The sequence below is a fragment of the Hyperolius riggenbachi genome, chromosome 2 (assembly GCF_040937935.1).
Source record: "Hyperolius riggenbachi isolate aHypRig1 chromosome 2, aHypRig1.pri, whole genome shotgun sequence".
NCBI lineage: Eukaryota > Metazoa > Chordata > Amphibia > Anura > Hyperoliidae > Hyperolius > Hyperolius riggenbachi.
This window is the reverse complement of record NC_090647.1, coordinates 560855209-560870644: the sequence shown is the minus strand read 5'-3', so window position 1 is coordinate 560870644 and position 15436 is coordinate 560855209. Positions and strand designations below refer to the sequence as shown.

The 15436-nt window shown below is 47.8% G+C and overlaps 1 protein-coding gene across 2 annotated transcripts in view; it reads left to right on the top strand.

The window, feature by feature from the left end:
• Positions 1-15436, top strand: part of LOC137547379 (uncharacterized) — a 187146-nt gene that overhangs the window by 67739 nt on the left and 103971 nt on the right. The window contains exons 4-5 of one of the 2 annotated variants that reach the window (XM_068270924.1): positions 8845-9135; positions 11292-11428. The gene's annotated coding sequence lies outside the window, so the exon portion shown is untranslated. The remainder of the gene's footprint in view (positions 1-8844; positions 9136-11291; positions 11429-15436) is intronic. The other variant, XM_068270926.1, reaches the window with a different exon arrangement.

Below are 15436 nucleotides of genomic sequence, written 5' to 3'. Positions count from 1 at the left end.
ACAATGATCGGATTTTAGGAAGATCTTCTGGAGAGCGGAATGTGAAAGATTTGCCCTCGTGTTGGACATTTAGGGAGAATGGATAACCCCATCTGTACTGTATATCTTTATTGCGTAATTCCTCGAGTAAAGGACGAATTGCTTTCCTGAGCTGAAGGGTGAGGCTGGAGAGATCAGCTAGGAGTTGGATTTTAGCGCCATCAAAATCAATGTCTCCTTGAGATCGGGCTGCTTTCATAATGGCCTCTTTCTCCTTATAAAAATGTACCCGGCAGATAATGTCTCTAGGCTTAGAGGGGTCTGTTTTAGGCGGGCCCAGAGCTCTATGAGCCCTGTCTATTTCAATTTTGTGTTCAGGGGGTGCTCCCAGAATCTGTTTGAATAGGCCTTCTAGATTTGCCATGATGTCTGGGGGCCTTGTGGCTTCAGGGAGGCCACGTACCCTAATGTTGTTGCGTCTGTGCCTATTTTCCATGTCATCTATCTTAAGATAGATGGATGAAATGTGATGTGAGTTATCATCAATAGATTCTTGTTGTTTGTCTAGCCTTTCCTCAAGAGTGTCCTGACGTTTTTCCACCGTTTCTACCCTTGAGACTATGTGGCTTACCTCTTGTCTGAAGTCAGTCATTTCTCTCTTGTATGCTGCCTCCATGCGTATAATAAGTCTCTCAAATTCTTGCTTTGTCGGGAGGGATCTCACATAATCATGGAGATCTACCTCCAGGTAGGATTCGGCTCCTTCTGAAGTGACGGGGGATGTTATCCCTGAAGTCTGATGGCGGATGTCCGGAGCTGATCTCGGTGATTGACCAGGAGATGCTGCTTGCCGGAAAGATGAGCCCGGGGAGGCCTGGGCCTGAAGTGTGCGTGGTGACGCAGTGGCAATTGTCTCCATCTCTGTCTCGCCGTGCTCCGATGTCGGAGATTGATGTCCCGCTGGGATCTTACCCTGGCTTTCGGGTGGCTGTATTTCTCCCTGGGTGGACTTTGGGGAACCCCTGGGTGAGTTGGTGCATTTCTGTAGAGCCGATGGCGCGCTCGGCTGACCTCGCGGCGACGCCATGTTGTTTTCCTCGGCTTCTGCTAGTCTCCGCTCTAGAGGCCTGAGGAATCGCAGAATATGAGCAGAACTTCTGTGAGAAGGGGTCTTCTTGTTCCTCTTCTTCTTAGAAGAGCCCATGTGGGTAAAAGCAGTCGAAATTCACGCTTTAGTTAGCTTTAAATCCGTAGGGAATCAGGAGCCTCGCTAGGCTGCCTCCTCACTCTTCCATGCGCAAGCCACGCCCCCCAGTCCCACACATTTCTGAAGGCAGCCCTGATGACAGGCTGTGGGAGAGAGTTCCAAAGGAGAGGTGACAATCATGAAAAGCCCTGGATGCGAGAGTGAGAGGAGGTGACCAAGCTGGACAACAAGATGGTCTCTTGGAAGGCGCAAAGGTTGCGGGATGGATGATATCTGGAGATTAATAAGGAAATATGTATGGAGGGGATAGCCTTTGTAGAGATTTGTATGATAGTGTTGGGAGTTTGAACTGGATCCTTTGGGTGATTGGCAGCCAATGGAAGGGTTAGCAGAGAGGGGCAGCATCAGAGGAGCGGGAGGAGGATGAGACGAGCAGTAGAGTTCTGTAGGGACTGGAGAGGTGCTAGTTTTTCGGCAGGCCACAAACTAGAGTATTACAGTAATCAAGACAAGACATGATTACAGCCCTGTTTCTATGGGCGTGCGATACGTGCAATCGCCCGGGGCGCTGGATTGTTGCGGCAGGAGCTGGGCACAGAGGTAGTGGGAGCGGGTATAATAATAATAACTCACCTTCGTTCAGCCGATCCCACGCTGCTTCAATGTACTTCCTTTCCAGGCATCTGTCTCAGTAACAGCGCCCCCTGTGATGATGTTCCGCATGTCAACACAGGGGGCGCTGTTACTGAGACAGATGCCAGGAAAGGAAGTACATTGAAGCATCGTGAGATCGGCTATTCTGCTGAAGAAAGGTGAGTTATTACTATTATGCCTGCTCCCACCACCACTGCAGCACCTACCTATCTAAGCTATACTGCAGCACCTACCTACCTAATCTATACTGCAGCACCTACCTAATCTATACTGCAGCACCTACCTACCTAACCTATACTGCAGCACCTACCTATGTAATCTATACTGCAGCACCTACCTGCCTAACCTATACTGCAGCGCCTACCTACCTACCTAACCTATACTGCAGCACCTACCTACCTACCTATGTAATCTATACTGCAGCACCTACCTGCCTAACCTATACTGCAGCACCTACCTACCTACCTAATCTATACTGCAGCGCCTACCTACCTAACCTATACTGCAGCACCTACCTACCTACCTACGTAATCTATACTGCAGCATCTACCTGCCTAACCTATACTGCAGCACCTACCTACCTAATCTATACTGCAGCACCTACCTACCTACCTAATCTATACTGCAGCACCTACCTACCTAATCTATACTGCAGCACCTACCTACCTAATCTATACTGCAGCACCTACCTACCTACCTAATCTATACTGCAACACCTACCTACCTACCTAATCTATACTGCAGCACCTACCTATCTAATCTATACTGCAGCACCTACCTACCTACCTAACCTATACTGCAGCACCTACCTACCTACCTACCTAACCTATACTGCAGCACCTACCTACCTAATCTATACTGCAGCGCCTACCTACCTACCTAATCTATACTGCAGCACCTACCTACCTAATCTATACTGCAGGCACCTACCTACCTAATCTATACTGCAGCGCCTACCTACCTACCTAATCTATACTGCAGCACCTACCTACTTAACCTATACTGCAGCACCTACTTACCTAACCTATACTACAGCACCTAGCTACCTAACTAATCTATACTGCAGCACCTACCTACCTCCCTAATGTATACTGCAGCACCTACCTACCTAATCTATACTGCAGCACCTACCTACCTACCTAACCTATACTGCAGCACCTACCTACCTACCTAACCTATACTTCAGCACCTACCTACCTAATGTATACTGCAGCACCTACCTACCTAATCTATACTGCAGGCACCTACCTATCTAACCTATACTGGCACCTACCGATCTAAGCTATACTGCAGTCACCATCCTAATAAGCTATACTGCAATCACTTACCTACCTAACCTATACAACAGTCACTTACCTACCTAACCTATACTGCAGTCACTTACCTACCTAACCTATACAGCAGGCACCTACTTATCTAAGCTATACTGCAATCACTTACCTACCTAACCTATACTGCAGTCACCTACCTAACCTATACTGGCACCTACCTATCTAAGCTGTACTGCAGTCACCTACCTATCTAACCTGTAGAGCAGTCACTTACCTACCTAACCTATACTGCAGTTACCTACCTATCTAACCTATACTGCAGTCACTTACCTACCTAAACTATACTGCAGTCACCTACCTATCTAACTTATACTGCGGTCACCTACCTAGCTAACCTATACTGCAGTCATTTACCTACCTTACCTATGCAGCAGACACCTACCTATCTAACCTATACTGCAAGCACCTAGCTAATTAACACATACTGATGACACCTACGTAGCTAACCTATACTGTGGGCACCTATACCTGGCTCCACGGTGGGGGGGGGGGGGGCGATTTTTACACCCTCGCCCTGGGTGAAATTTAGCCTAGAAACTGCCCTGCATGATTAGAGCATGTACAAGCATTTTAGTAGCCTCTTGTGTAAGGAAGGGACACATTCTGGAGATATTTTTGAGATGGAAGTAGCAGGAAGTTGTTAATGTGTTAATATGTGGTTGAAATGAGAGCTCAGAGTTCAGAGTTGCCCCCAGGTGCCGAGAGATAGATTTGAGTGTCATCAGCATAAAGGTTGTACTGGAAACCAAAGCCAATAATTACACTTACTGGTAATTGGATTTCTGCATAGCCTCCACGATGGGTGAACAATGAGATAGCCCCGCCTGCCAAGGGGACAGGAAGCACAAGATACAATTTAAATAGCCACATCCTCCTACCTAGCCAGGCTAGCCTCAGTGCATAGACTATTACCTTGACTCAGTAGGAGACTTACCGTTAGATTTGGGTGGGTAAGTCCAGCCATCGTGGAGGCTACGCAGAAATCCAATTACCAGTAAGTGTAATTATTGGCTTCTGCTTGCCTCCACGCTGGGTGAGCAATGAGAGTTAGAATATTACCTCTCTCAGGGCGGGACCACCGCAGATAATACTTTGCGACTAAACCCCAAGCCTTGGTGACTTGGTAAATCCAAACGGTAGTGCTTTATGAAGGTATAATAAGAAGACCATGTGGCAGCCTTACAAATTTGGACTACTGAGGCAGAATTTCTTTCTGCCCAGGAAGATGAGACAGCCCTAGTAGAGTGTGCCTTGACATTTATAGGAGCTGGCTTACCTGCTATTTCATAAGCTTTGCTTATACATAACTTTAACCAGTTACTGAGAGTACTCTTGGATGCTCTTAAACCTTTATGAGAATGAATGAGGAAACTGAACAAATAAATTATCCTCCTTTCTCCATTCCGCAGTTTTATCTAGATAAAACAAAATCATTTTCCTGATATCCAGAGAACTAAACTTTTCCTCTTCACGGTTTGAAGGATTCGGACAAAAAGAAGGGATAAAGATTTCCTGTCCTGTATGGAAATTTGTCATAACTTTTGTAGAAAAACTTGGAGGTAACGTAAAAGTGATTCTATCCGATTGGATAGTCATAAATGGTGGCTTTATGTTTAAAGAGAGTCTGAAGCGAGAATAGATCTCGCTTCAGACCTCATATATAGCAGGGGCACGTGTGCCCCTGCTAAAACGCCGCTATCCCGCGGCTTAACGGGGGTCCCTGACCCCCCAAATCCCCTCCGTAATGCAGGGGAGCGCTTCCGCATTGGGGCAGGGCTAACCGCCGCAGCCCTGCCCCACGCGCGTCTGTCAGCGCGTATCTCCGCCTCTCCCCCGCCCCTCTCAGTCTTCCTTCACTGAGAGGGGCGGGGGAGAGGCGCCGATGCGCGTCTGATAGACGCGACTGGAGGCAGGGCTGCAGCCGTTAGCCCTGCCTCCAGGAAGCCATAAATCACGACCAAATCTGCGACCAAGGTATGCGGGGGGTGGGTTGGGGGGTCAGGGACCCTCGTGCAGCCGCGGGATAGCGGCGTTTTAGCAGGGGCACACATGCCCCTGCTATATATGAGAGCTGAAGCGAGATTTAGTCTCGCTTCAGTGTCTCTTTAAGGCTTGTATTTCCCCAATATGCCCCCTTGGGCCCCCCAGCTGGTTCAGAGATTGTATCCTGTCTGTCCAGGAGACAGCAAAGCACTGAGGCTAGGTAGGAGGATGTGGCTATTTAAATTCTATCTTGTGCTTCCTGTCCCCTTGGCAGGCGGGGCTATCTCATTGTTCATCGAGCGTGGTGGCAAGCAGAAAGAGTGTCTTTATTGTCCCAGGCCAAGAGTATAGCTGGGGAAGAGAAGAGGTCCTAGAACGGAGTGTTGTGGTACACCAACAGATAGCGGACATGGTGAAGAGTTAAGGTAGCCATACACTGGTCGATTTGCCATCAGATTCGACCAACAGATAGATCCCTCTCTGATCGAATCCTATCTTTACTGCAAACAGATTGTGAACCGATTTCAGCCTGAAACCGTTCACATTCTGTTGTGGTGGTGGTGGTGCTGCCGCCGCTCCCCCCGCCCGCATACATTACCTGCTCCGCCGGCGCGACTCCAGTCCCCAGGTCACCGCTGCTCCGTCTCCGCTCTGGTCTCCGGCCCCGGCATGCTTTACTTCTTCCTGCCCGGCAGGAAGTTTAAACAGTAGAGCGCCCTCTACTGTTTAAACTTCCTGCCGGGCAGGAGGAACTGAAGCATGCCGGTGACCAGCGCGGACACGGAGCAGCGGTGACGGGGGTAGTCGAGCCGGCGGAGCAGGTAATGTATTGCCGCTCTATTGCGTCGGTCGTCGGGCACTCGAACGCCGTTAGCGACGCGCTCCCTACCCGCGGGCGATCGACGGTAATTTTCCGCACGGAGCGATCGACGGTATCGGAAGAAATGGATCGAAATTCGGCGTGTAGCGCGAACGATTGGCAGCAGATTCGATCCCAGTGATCGAATCTGCTGTCGAAACGGCGGCAAATCGGGCCAGTGTATGGCCAGCTTTAGAGTTGGAGTAGGAGACAGTGAAAGAGTATCTACACAGGTAGGAGTTATTTTAAGAATATGCTAGGCACTTGACACCTAGTGATGCGAGTGTCTGGAAAAGAAAGGTCCAGGAGTATTAGTACAGTAAATTGGCCTTTGTATTTTGCAACGAGGAGGTCATTTGCAACTGTTTCAGTGGAATGGTCTGGACTGTTTCAGTGGAATAGTGAGATCGGAAGCTGGACTGGAGGAAGTCTAACAAGGAGTTAATTGGCAGGATGTCAGACAGTTATGAATAGATGAGTAGTTCCAGCAGTTTGGAAGCAAAGGGAAGAAATGAGACTGGACAATAATTAGAGAGGGCTGTAGGGTCCAAGGAAGGTCTTTTGATCAGTGGTCTTATGATTGCTTGTTTAAATGTGGAAGGGAAAATGCCAGTTGACATGGAGAGATTGGAAATAGTGGTTAGAGCAGGGATGAAGGAAGGGGAGAACTGGGTTATCCCCATAAGATGAGAGGGAATAAGGTCCAGAGCGCAGGTGGTGAGGTGAGCTTTAGAGATTAATGAAGAAAGGCACTGTTCAGTAAAAGCAGTAAAGGGTGAGGTCAGAGTGAGTGACTGGCCAGGTAGAGAGGGAGGGCTAGTTTCTGGTGGGTGAGGAAGGTGATATAGATGGTTGGACTAGTGAAAGGGGTTGCATTTTAAAGCTACAGTATTCTGTATTGTATCAATTTTGCTAATAAAGTATGATGCAAAATCTTCAGCTGATAAACATGAAGATGGGGAGGAGGTGGGGGGCAGAGCAGGGAGTTGAAGCTGTTAAAAAGTTGTTTAGGGTTGTGGGATTGTGAAGAGATGAGCGAGGTGAAATATGACTGCTTTGCAAGGGAAATGGTATTTCTAAAATTGTGCAGCATGTTTTTCTAAAGCCCCATCTACACGATACGGTTCTTTGTGCGATTCGATTACGATTCTATTTACGATCCGATTAAATCCGACATGCCCGAACGGGATTCAATTCGATTTGCCATTGTTTTGCAATGGCAAATCGAATTGAATCAAATCCCGATCGCACATGTCGGATTTAATCGGGTCGTAAATAGAATCGTAATCGAATCACACAAAGAATCGTATTATGTAGATTGGGCTTAATGCTGGAAGTCTTCTGCAGTGGCGCTTTTCCTCTACTGCCTCTCTGCCACTCCGAAACACTGTGAGCCCCATCTACACGATACGATTCTTTTTACGATCCGATTAAATCCAACATGTCCGATCGGGATTCGATTCAATTCGATTTGCCATTGCAAAACAATGGCAAGGAGTTTTGAATCAGGATGATACCATTTTATTGGCTAACTTAGAGATGGATAAACAGTGAGCTTTCGACTTATAAAAAGCCTTCGTCGGACTGGTTCCTGACCAGAACTGAAAAACACAGGTTATATACACTGACATACAGAGGAGAAACATTCTTTAGCAAACATAAATGTAATTAGATGCCTCAACTGTTACTGAGGAGGCTTTCCCAGGCATCCTGGCTAAATTGATAAGATCAATAGAATCCTCAACATGACATGAAGCAGACTCTGGTGATGCGGAGACATCGTAAATTCCGAGTTCAAATTGTAATGGCCCATACTCACGGGCTACAATTGTCGCCGCAACCAGGTGGCACGCACGTATTGCGGTGACAGGTCGCCCGTGATTATGAGGCGCAACACGAGCGCGCACCCTGAACCGTCGCTTATCGCTGCTGACGCCAGGCGATTGGCGCAGTCAATCGCCTGGCGACAGTTGCCGCGCAACTTCGCCGCCACTGTCGCTAGTCCGCGTGTGTATGCGGACTAGCGACAGCAACCAGCAGGGCATACCCTGAGCTTCCGGCAGGGGGAGGAACGTTGGCGACAGCTTCCGTCGTATCAGTCGCCAGGTCCCTCCGCCGTGTGTATGCGGAGAGACCTGGCGACGAGCTGTCGCCTATCTGTCGCGCACACGCTCCTGTGTACTAGCGACAGCAACAATTGTAGCCCGTGAGTATGGGCCATAACTGGGCTGGTTACATGCATCGTTAATTCTAAGCTTAGGAGAATTGTGGCATTTAAAGCCAGCACATGAAAGCAAATAAAATGAATAGTGACAGTAAACACCATCTTACACATCATATGGCACAACACTCCGGTCAATGGAAGTGGAACATATGTGACAGTTATAGGTGAGGAACAAAACAATGGCAAATCGAACTGAATCGAATCGAATTCCGATCGGACATGTCGGATTTAATCGGATCGTAAATAGAATCGTAATCGAATCGTAAAAAGAATCGTATCGTGTAGATGGGGCTTTATTAGAAAACTAGCTTACCCAAAGTCTTATAACGAGAAGGAAGCGGCAGGAGGCCCTGTCAGGGAGGACACACAGGTAAATGTCAATAAAGGCACAGCATAATAGTAACTTTCATCCCCGTGGGGGGGAGGGGGGGATAGGCACCTTGCTACCCTACTGTTCCATACATGAGGTCTAGAAGATACAGTTTGGTTTAGATTTTTTTTTTCTCATTGCTACTCCTTCGTACAATAAAACATTTTTTTTGTCAGAAACCGTAAATAAAAACATGTATATATTATGTCAGTGACTGTGATGTTTGTTCTGCCCCAGGTGTACCGCAGGTTACCCAGCATCCTCCCTCCCTGCGTCTGTATGAGGGCGGCACCGCCAGCATGGCCTGTGATGTCAGCAAGGGGGATGAGAATGAAAGTGTAACAATCTTCTGGTATATGAATGGAACTGCAGAACCTCTGCAGAATTCTACAAGAGTGACAGTTACACAGAGCTCTCTGGTCATCTCCAATGTCACAGCTAATGACACCGAACTGTACATCTGCTCTGTGCTGCCCATGCCAGGCTACACTCCGGTCAATGGAAGTGGAACATATGTGACAGTTATAGGTGAGGAACAGACTAGCTTTGGCTAATACAACCAAATCTTAAAGAGCACTTAGTTTCTGCTTAAGAATAAGATTACTTTGTATCTTATTTTAAGTAGTGTTAGTGTCTAAAAATTGAAGAAACTTACCTGCTTGCCTGTCGTTAGCTACCATTCATAAACCCAAATTTCAAAGGTCCAGTCCTCTTATCCAGACAGCTCTGGTATATCAGGGCTGGATTTTAACTTTTTACCGCCCAAGACCCACTTTCACCAGCTTCCCCCGACCGGCAGCATACTAACCCCCCCCCCAACACAACAGAGATTAGATTGTGGTCTCATCTGAGGACAGTTAGTGATCTAATGGCAAGGATAACATTATAAGCTCCTCTGTAGACAGTTAGTGACATGATGGCAGGGATTATATTCAGGGGCATAGCGATAGAGCGTGCAGAGGTAGCGACCGCATCATGGCCCTTGGGCCAGAGGGGCCCGAAGGGCCCTCCCTTAACTACAGTATTAGCTCTCTATTGGTCCTGTGCTGGTAATAATCACTTCTGTAGATACTTTGAACAGTGGTAATCATTAACAAACTGCTCCCCATCCCCTTCTTACACCTCTGACACTGTAGTTGCCATTGGCAGGTTTTGGTGCGCCGTATCAATTGTTATGTATAGAGTACTTGGGGGGCCCCATTGTGAAACTTGCATCGGGGCCCACAGCTCCTTAGCTATGCCACTGATTATATTGTAAGCTTCTTGGTGAGAAGCATATTTGGTGAGTGACAGGCAGCTCAGAGATCAGTGTAAGTGTCTGTTCACTGCCCCTTATCCCCCGAGTGCCAGATCCCGCTGTTAGTAGTCACCCATCGCTATGTGCAAATTCTGTGCAGCAGAATGAATGTTTGGCAGGCTAACTGCTATTACCACCCTGCTGCCCACAGCCCGCCCCTTGCTTTACTGGTGCCCTAGGCCATGGCCTAGGTGGCCTTGCCTGAAATCTGGCCATGGGTATACTGTAAGCGTAAAGAGAACCTAAGGTGTTTTTTACTAAAGATAATAGGACACAGAGGCATGCTCTCTACACAATGACGTGCCTCTGTGTCCTTACTGTGTGCTGCCAGTCCCCCCGGGATCTGCTGCCCTCCCTTGAAAATACTGGCAGGCTAGCAACAATCTGCTTGTCACTAGCCTGCTATTTACCTGGCATTTGTCAATCTGTGTGCTCCTCCGCCTCCCCCCGCATTGCCTCCCCCGCCTCGGGTTCCCTTTAACTAACCGTACACAGATAACTTATGATTGTAAACTCCACCAATCTTCTAACTTTGCCGGCATTACCCTTTTTCATATCATGTCATTGTATGTGTACATTATGCATCATTTCTGTAATTGTAAAGAGTCGCAATATATATATGTACACCTTGTTGTAATGTTAGAGTCCTATTAAAGCCTATTAAAAGCTACTATTATGAAACTACCTCCTAATTTTTGCCAAAGAGATAACATGCAAACTCCATGTAGATGTCCCTCGGATCATATCAAAGATCCCAGCAGTCTGAAGACATATCATATTTTTTGGACTATGACGCTCCTGACCATAAGACGCCACCAGGTTTAGAGGACAAAAACCAGGGGGGAAAATATATACTAAACCTGGTGCATCTATGGTGAAGGGGCATCTTGTGGATTATGCCCCTTTTGAACCTTATGCCCCCTTGTACCTATTGTGTCTCCCTGTGTCCTCCTCTGTCCCCCTTGTGTCCTTCTGTGTCTCCATATGTCTGCCTCTGTCCTCCTTGTGTCTTCCTCTTTGAACATTTGTGTTTACCTGTGTCCTCCGTTTGTTCCCCTTGTGCCCTCCTCTATGGCCCTTTGTGTCTCCCTTGTGTCCCCCTCTGCATGGGCACAGTACAGGGAGTCCCCGGCATTGCAGCGAGTTGGAGGTTTGTATTGGCAGGCGTTCACAAGTCAGGAAATCCCTGCATTTGGACTATAAGGTGCAGTGACCTTTTTTTCCCCACATTTGTGGGGGAAAAAGTGAGTCTTGTAGTATAAAAAATACAGTAATTCTGACTATACTGTCATGCTACAGTTAAGTTCATGTTATGAAACCTTTGTATGAAATATATTGCATAATGTAATAATGACTTATTAATAATGACATTATTATTATTTTTTAGAACACTGTGATTTGACCACCCATATCAGACCCTTCAGTTACAATTACCTGCGTGCTGTGCTAGTGGTCCTGGTTCCAGTCCTGAGTTGCCTCCTGTATTTGAAGTGTGAGCTCTAAAAGGGAGAGGAACCTGATTCGGTAATTATAAATGTGAGGATATATGTGGTGATGATGATATGTACGGTAATATGCAGAACATAGCAGCCATGCTGTGTATCTTTCAGAGGTGTATGTATGCCAGTCTGGCTTCATGGAGTTCCTTATGTAAATGTAAATTAATTCTGCATTCAATGACCAGCAGGAAAAGCCACCATTGTCTGCTTCTAATTAGGAAACACTTAATCAGACAGTTGCCCAACTGCTTTGAAGCCTATACAGGTGATAGGCTACCCTTGGGTCTGAATAGGAGAGGAGGAACTACTAAATTGGCGTGCTAGCCTCTGGCCTGGAAATGGCTTATTATGCCAATAGCAGCCAGGTCTTTACCTTTGATCTGCTATGAAATACTATCTCAGATGTGTATTTTTGCTTGGACAATTGTCACCTGGAGTAGGGAAGTCTTTTTTGATGTGTGTGTACATACGCTTTTACCAGTGGGAATGGGAAATGTCTGCAAAGTTTAAAGTGAGTGGGACAGGAAAAGCCTTGACATTTGCATGTCACGGCTAGCCTAGATGTGACAGGGGGCTCGTTAGACGGTGATGTCACACTTTGGGGAAATTGCATTAGATTGTGGGACTGAACATCCATTGCCCTGGGCAACAAATCGGGCTATAAGAGCCAGCAGAAGACCTTCACAAATCATCTTCTCCTGAGGGTAGCGCATAGCTAGAGATGATCCTGAGCGAATCAGAACATTTGTGTCCCTCCACGGTTGGACATTTGCGCTGGTAAAAGTTCAATTTTTGTTTATTCCCATTTTATTTTATGCAACTTATCTTGTGTATCTTTGTAACTTTTATTTTGTAATTTTTACTTTGTTTTTTGTAAATCTTGTGTATATATTATTTTCTGCATTGTTCCACTTTTTTCTGGAATATTAAATCGTTATTTAATAAGTTTGACTTCTGCTGTACTAAGCCAACGCTCATAGCCTAGAGAAGAGACTGCAGTGTAACTTGCGTTACAAAGTTCAGTGCCTGATTGTGTCTTGCTGCTGTATGATTGTACTGTGTGTGTGTGCGTGGCGTTCCCGTATTTGGCCTAAAGCGCAAAGCTGACCCGAATACGAAAACGCGGACTGCGTATAGATCACTCAACAGCAGAGTGAGAATTGCTGAAGTGTCTAGCAGCAGCTAGTGGTGGCAGTGAGAAGTGCTTTGAGGGGCGACAGCCTTGTTGTAGCTTGACTAAGGCTGCTTCCCGCTCGATCTGGTCAAACCCGAAGTCGGGAACCGTATCTGCAGGCGTGCCGCGGGGCTGGTTCCTGACAATAAAGTCAAGCAACTCTGATAATGTTCTCTTTGTGATTGTTTCTGTATTCATCCTAGCAGGACCTCCAGATAATATCAACTGAGAGGAGAGGGACAGACATGGAAGCAGGTTATCACCCCCAAACCACCAGCAGAAAACACAGTATGATATTTATAGGGCATATAAACAGCCACACAGTGAAAACTACGGCTCATGTAGTTAGGCTAGGACCTCGGATCTAGGATAAGGTGCCCCGGATCTCGGCCTCTGGACCTCCCATGGCAAAGTAACACAGTGAGTGTAACTATTTAGCTGCTCTGGCCGCTTGGTCTGGAGACATCTTCAGTACCAGGCTTCTTTCCCTATTGTCTGAGAATGAATCAGATGCTAGGGGGAGAAGCACTGGTTACAGAAGATGTCTCCAGACTCCGGAGACTGCTGGAGCAGTTAAATAGTTCCAACTTCTGCTGCTGAGCTACTCTACCGTGAAGAAGGAGAATGCTGACAAATAAGATAATGTGCAACCAGGGGCGTAGCTAGAAGTCCCCGGGCCCCCCCCCCCACTCAGGGGCAGGAGGGGTCGCAGCATAAGAGGAGAGTGTGGCAGATCGGTGGGGAGGGGGAAATTCCCCCCCCCCTCTCTCACCTCGGGCTCTCCTCTCAGCGCTCCCCCTCCTGCAAACATTGGTGGCAGGAGCAGTCAGCAGTCGGGCAGGCAGCAGCAGCGGCGGTGGCGGCAGGATGAATACATTACCTCCTTCTCGCTGGAGGACTTCCGTTCTCTAAGAGCAACTTCCTGTTTACACAGGAAGTTGCAAGAAGCTCTGCAACTTCTCTAAGAGCAACTTCCTGTTTACACAGGAAGTTGCAAGAGGCTCTTAGAGAACGGAAGTCCTCCAGCGAGAAGGAGGTAATGTATTCATCCTGCCGCCACCGCCGCTGCTGCTGCCTGCCCGCTGCCACCAATGTTTGCAGGAGGGGGAGCGCTGAGAGGAGAGCCCGAGGTGAGGGGGGGGGAATTTTCCCCCTCCCCACCGATCTGCCACACTCTCCTCTTATTCTGCGACCCCTCCTGCCCCCAAAAGTCACTGAGCGGGGCTCTAGGGGGGCCCCGGGCCCCCCCCCCACGACGGCAGGGGTCGCATCCCCTATTGGTACGCCAGTGTGTGCAACCATTGTGTAGCAACAGATCCAGACACTACAGTTCGAATGAAGCAAAGTGTCCTTTAGTATGACATCAAATGGGAAAAAAATGTGTGCACAATTGACATTGTGCAATGTGGTAGACATACCAGCAATGAAGGACGGTGGGTGGAAGGGGACTAGAGAACCCTGACAGCTGTTTTGTGCTGTGCTGGGTTTCAGCCTCGGAGTGGCACATGGCGCAAAACGGCTGTCGGGCTTCCCTAGTCACCCTCCTCCCACCATCCTTCATTGCTGGTATATCTGCCCCATTGCACAATGTCAATGTTTTTTCACATTTCATGTCATAATAAAGGACATTTTGATCTGAAGTTTACTGTGTAATACACTAAAGGAACAGGAGGTCATGGTTGCTTGGATACCCCCAATCACGATTCGAGTGAATTCAAATCAGGATATGCTCAAATCCGGAGTCGGTCATGATCATGAATAGAAACAGATATCCGACTTGAGTGCGGTTTTGAGTCAAATAACTGCATGTAATCCCGAATCAAGAATCGTGATTCGTGATCAAAAACCTGCCTACTTTAAGCCCCCTTAAATGCCATAAACACCAAATGTGCCAGATATGTTAAAGAGACACTGAAGCGAGACTAAATCTCGCTTCAGCTCTCATATATAGCAGGGGCACGTGTGCCCCTGCTAAAACGCCGCTATCCCGCGGCTAAACGGGGGTCCCTTCACCCCCAACCCACCCCCCGCAAAAGTTGGTCGTAAAAATGGTTGCTGATTAATGTCTTCCTGGAGGCAGGGCTAACGGCTGCAGCCCTGCCTCCAGTCGCGTCTATCAGACGCGCATCGCCGCCTCTCCCCCGCCCCTCTCAGTGAAGGAAGACTGAGAGGGGCGGGGGAGAGGCGGAGATACGCGCTGACAGACGCGCGTGGGGCAGGGCTGCGGCGGTTAGCCCTGCCCCAACCAGGAAGCGCTCCCCGGGTGTATCGAGGGGGATTTGGGGGTGAAGGGACCCCGTTAAGCCGCGCTATAGCGGCGTTTTAGCAGGGGCACACGTGCCCCTGCTATTTATGAGGTCTGAAGCGAGATTTATTCTCGCTTCAGACTCTCTTTAAGAAGAACAGTGGGAACAAGAGGAATTTTTTTTTTCCAAAAAGACCATATAGTTTTAGAGAAAATCGATTTTAAAATTTCAAAGAAAAAAAGTATACATTTAAATGCGGCAAATGACAGTTCTTAGAGAAACAATTCCCGCTGACTTTAGCAGTTAATAGCAAAGGCCCCTTACATCCTAGCAACACCAAATTTGCAGGATATGTTAAAAAGATACTGGGAAACAATATTATTTTTTAATTGGAGGAGCAGGCAGCGGGAATGCTGCAGACATTGCTTCTGCCAACACCCGCTCTGGTGGCATAAATCCCTGATCTTAGCGGTACTTCCACGAAGTGACGAACGATAGCGGGGAAGATACAGGGTGGGTAGGGATACCAGCTGCCAGTGGTGAGAGGAGGAGACGGGGAGGAGCCGGAGCCACAGGACTCTATGGTAGAGATGGGCCAAACCTCCGATTTTAG